The 5,278-nt window shown below is 31.7% G+C and overlaps 1 long non-coding RNA gene across 5 annotated transcripts; it reads right to left on the minus strand.

Annotated features, from left to right (window-relative positions):
* Positions 1-1,162: 1,162 nt before the first annotated feature.
* Positions 1,163-4,998, minus strand: LOC131033782 (uncharacterized). Of its 5 annotated transcripts, none has more exons than XR_009371871.1 (5): positions 4,707-4,998; positions 4,284-4,341; positions 2,106-2,147; positions 1,930-1,999; positions 1,163-1,699 (listed from the first exon to the last, which is right to left on the minus strand). It is a non-coding gene; the product is annotated as an uncharacterized LOC131033782 (long non-coding RNA). The 5 variants fall into 5 exon arrangements; XR_009371874.1 differs by adding an exon at positions 3,630-3,654 and having other exon boundaries at positions 1,930-2,147; XR_009371872.1 differs by adding an exon at positions 3,630-3,654 and having other exon boundaries at positions 1,930-2,196.
* Between the last annotated feature and the right edge of the window lie 280 nt (positions 4,999-5,278).

Below are 5,278 nucleotides of genomic sequence, written 5' to 3' on the forward strand. Positions count from 1 at the left end.
TTCAAGTCAATGATGAACTGTGCCAAGATTGCTCAACTGTCCTAGGCATTGTGTAAATTGAAGTAGCATGATAACAGTATAATAACAATAAATTTAATTATGATAGCAGTGATAGACTGATAGTAGTATAACAGAAATTAACCTTTCATGATTCAGATTTCTAGCTAATGGTATAAATTATATAGCAGTTAAACACTAACAGGAAGAATCTAAATTTCTAATTTCATTGTCCAAACTTCAACTTAAATCTCAAACTTTGAAATTTTCAATAGATAGTATTGTGCATTTGTGGTAAAGGTGCATTTGTGGAATAGTCTGTGAGAATTGTCATGTGATTGGTGTGCAAGTTTCTGTAGACATTGTCCAAATATGGTTTTACCGATGTCAACTTATATTGTTGTAGATTAACTTGTAGAACTTGAGTCTTTAAAAGTATATTAAAAAAAAAATTATATTACTGTTCACCTGCCATCCTCATCCCCATCCTCAGAAAAATGTCTCTCAGACTGTCATCCCATTCTCTAAGGCTGTGAAACAGAACTTTCCTTTTACTAAAAATAACTCTTCATTTTTCTTCTCTAATTTAATCATAAAATATATGGTTTTTATGTAAAGGTCAGCTGTATGTAAACAATATATTGTTTTCTATTTTTAAAAGTTTGAACAAAAATCTAGATCACAATATTATAACAATTTCAAAAGTAGTGGTATGATTTTGGATCATATTATTTCACACTAAACAGAAAGTCGGTTTGTGGGGTGATCTAATGTTTGTTATTGTAAGTTGTTTAATTCAATCCCAATCCTTGCATTTGATAATAAAATTTATTCATAAAGTAAAAACTCTGTTTGTGGGGTGATCTAATGTTTGTTATTGTAAGTTGTTTAATTCAATCCCAATCCTTGCATTTGATAATAAAATTTATTCATAAAGTAAAAACTCTATTTGGCTGGAAGAAATTGATTTCTGAATTCCTTAAATTTTACTATATGTTTTACAGTTGCTGGTATTCAGGTCTATCATGTATTTTCTTCTGTTGCAAATCCATAATAATTCCAGTAAGTTGTATAGGCTATTTTTGACCATTTTTTAAGTAATCTCTACATTGAAAAAAAAAAATAACTAGCAGAATTATGAAATAAATTGCTCTTCTTTGCTGCAATAGAAGATTTTTACAATCACACTTAAAATAATACTTCTAAGATATCCTAACTGATGATAAAACAGATGAACTAAAACAAGGATAATGCTGTCCTGTTACAAAAAGAATCCAAAAAGCAATCTGTATTGCTTTTAAAACAAGGCAAAGAAAAATAAACGTTAAAAGTTTTTTGATAAACAGTGAACAAAAACCATCATAAAGAGACTGAATGATGGATTCACTTGGAGATGATGGGCAAGTTTGTAAATGGATTTGTTGAAGCACCATCATGGAATTTAGAGCTACAGATGCCATGAAAAGCACAAGGCATAACTCGAACACATAAGATTGCAATAATTTATTTCTTGCACTTAGGGACTGAATGACTATTGTAGTCTATAGAGAGCGATAGCTTGACTTGCAAATGAGACGAATATTACAAAATTTCACATGGTTTCCTTCCTTTTAATAAGAATTTCATTTCATTTTCATATTTATCTATTCTACTGGAAAGAAATGGTACCTACCAAAACAGCCTGATTAAGCAGCAACCAACCCTGAGCCCACCCGAAACATAATAAGGAAAAATAATACGCAGTCAGACACATATAAGAGTAGAAATTGTTTATAACTCTTAACAGTAATTGCAGTCTCTATACTCCTTTTGAAATACAATGTTACCGTCATGCTCTAAAACATGTTTGATTCATGTAAATTGAAGTAACAAAAACAGGGCTGTGAATTTTTTTGTCAATTCTTACACCCATGGGGAGTGGAACTACTTTACCTGAAAGCAGAGGCTGAATACAGTTGAGGATGGTAAAGGCCAGCAAAATGGAAAAGCTTAGAAATGACTTCTACAAATGTGGAAATACTCGTGAAGATCAGAACAACTTCCTAGCGATGAAAAAACAAGGTCTACCATTGTTCAACTAATTGTAGAGACAACCATTGAAAATTTACCTCCTTTGCCATGTCTAGCCTCCAGCTCATTAGCCACCATCACTTCGCATTTACAAGCAAACAAATTTATACAAGAATCAAAATCCACAACCTGGAAGACATAAGAGTTATTTGACACTATGCTATTGATTCAATTGAAGCAGATTTTGTGAATACATAGATAGCATTTATTTAAATTTGACCCATACACAAGATAGAGCTAATGGAGCTGATGGCTCCATTCAATGAAGCGGTCAATTGTAGTTTTACAATGAATAAATAATAGATGAAGTATACTTATACATCAAAAAATGAATGTCAAAGTTAGTTCAATCGTAGAGTCAAAGTTCACTTAGTTAAAAATCTCTCTCATACACACACAAAATGAATAATTAGTTCACTCAAATAAGAAAGATATTAAACACATCTCGCACAAATAATGAGAGGCTCAAATTCAATTAAATGAAGTTAAATCACTCTCATACAAAATGAATACCAAAGTTCACTCAAATAAAGGGATGTCAAGGTACAAGCACACACCATACACAAATAAGTGGATACCAATACACACAAATAATAAGTGGCTCACACTAATTGAATGGGGATGCTGAAATATATATACAAATGGTAAATCAATTGAATAAGTGAATGCAAAAGTTCAAACTCACATTTCACTCACAACAATGATAGTCCCAATTCACTCAATAAATTTAAGGGGATGCCAAGGTTCAAATAATACTTCAAATACATGCATGCACGAAGTGGACATTATTGAAGTTTGGAAATATTTTTGTACATACACTCCACACAAAATGATAGTTGACACATTTATATAGAAAAAAAATGAATGTCAAAATTAGATCAAGCATAGAATCAAACAATTCACACAATGTAAATAAAAAAATTAACTTACACACACATCCACTTCAGATGAAGTGAATGTCATAGGTAACTTTCAAGCATGCAAACACGTAGAAAACACAACAACATCATTAAAGTGTTCTTATACACATTCCACACACAAAGTTAACATCAAAAGTTAATTTGTACATTTCACACAAATAATAACCAAACTTCATCCATATGTGCACAAAAAAGAAAGTTCTTTCATACCCTTTCCATGCACACAAGTTAAAGCCAGAGTTTAAACATATATCATTCACACAATGTTAGTACACACATATTAGGCAAACACTTAAGTTCAAACATGCCAAATTACAAGCACACATGTAAAGTGAAGGCTAGAATTATAAAACATGCTAAAGTGAACACACTGCCACATAAAATGAATGTAAAAATTACATTCCAAAGTTCAAATACATGATTTACAACACATGATCAAATTCAAAAACATGCTTCACATAAAATTAGTTTAACCACTCAAAAAGTAAACATTTGAACTCAAACACACCAAATTACAAATACACAAGATGAATCACAAATTTTTGAACTAAAGTTAAAGGACACTACATATTTTGCAACAGAACTACATAGTTTACCAACAATATGATAACCTAGATGCAAACCTATATGACAAAGACTTACATTTATCACCACCATTTTTGGCAACCTGCAGGTAGGAACATGGCCCAAATAAGAAACAACCTTATGCCAGATGTTATGCAAATTGAAGTTTCCCTTTGCAATATAAAAAGGATCCAAAGTAAATCATTTACCAAAATAGTAGGAATCATAAATGAATGAGACTAAACAACATTTTAAGGACAAATCCAGGTAAGCATATTTTTAGACACAACTCACATAATGCAATGACATGCCTAACAAGTGGAACAGACAAATACCTTGTGTCACTAACTGTATTGTAACTAATACATGTAAAGATGCCACAAACACCCTAGAAATTTCAAATAAAAGACAAAACAAAAACTTTCTTACAGTTGAAACATAGAAGAGCAATGTACATACCTTGAGACAATTTCTATTTATGAAATTTTTTCACTAATCAATTGGATGTTCTACCAAACATAATTCAAATGATACGGAAAACACAATTAAGTAATCATAACACTTTATTTAGCAACAAAAAGACACGCAATGCTTATCACGCCCAAATCAAGCAATAGATACCAATTAATACAAATGAAACAATGAATTTTTGGTGGCAACCATGACAATAGAACTGCAATGTAGAATGACCAAAGCATAACTATGCCAATTCAAATACGTTTCAATTGGTACCTAGGAAATACCCTTGGCTTTAGGATCGGCCTCGTTATAGCTCTTCTTGAACTCCTCCCTGCCATTAAAACAGGATCAATAAGCAGACAACACAAATGTATGATTTTTCTATTAATCAATCAAAACAAAAACAACTAAATATACTCAAACAAGGAAAAGACATGGAGTATGGAGTATGTGAATACAAGCAAGGAAAACATAGGCAGTACATGAATAAGAAGAAAACAGTACATGAACAAGAAACCAACCCTGAGCCAACCGCTACTTCGGAAACATAATAAGGAAACAGTAACTGCAGTCTCTATATCCCTTTTGAAATACAATGTTACTAGCATGGTCCAAAACATGTAAATTGAAGTAACAAAAACAGTGCTGTACGTTTTTTATCAATTCTTACGCCCATAGAAAATGGAACTTATTTACCTGAAAGCACGTGCTGAACATCGCTGAGGATAGTGAAGGCCAACAAAATGGACAACTCAGAAACGACTTCTTAAATTGTGGAACTGCAGCTTCCTTGCGAAAAAAAATAATGAGCAAACAAAAATCAAGGCCTATGAAATGCCCATAAATAGGGATGAAATCCAGCTTTTTTTAACGGTAATATTTAAAAAACAAGACCGTTCTCCCTGGAAGACATTTGAGGACCGTTAACAGGGACGCTCCACTTGGCTCTGAGTACCGTTAACAGGCACCCTCCACTCCGCTCTCATTTTTTTTTTTAAATAAGGGACGAGAGAGTGAATTGTATTTGTATTTTTGTCATGTTTCATGTTTGTCATTTATATATAAATTTTATTTTATTTTAATTTTTGTTGTAAATAACTATTAGTAATAATTATCTATTACATTCATATAGGTCATTTAATAGTAATTGATAAAAAATTAATCAATTAAATAAAAATATTTATAGCATATTGTGGGATTTTTCAATCTCCTTTAAAAAATAATGAGAAGAAAGGGGATCTTTCGTCTCCTTAGTTAGTAGAGACGAT

Source organism: Cryptomeria japonica, chromosome 3 (genome assembly GCF_030272615.1).
Source record: "Cryptomeria japonica chromosome 3, Sugi_1.0, whole genome shotgun sequence".
Lineage (NCBI taxonomy): Eukaryota > Viridiplantae > Streptophyta > Pinopsida > Cupressales > Cupressaceae > Cryptomeria > Cryptomeria japonica.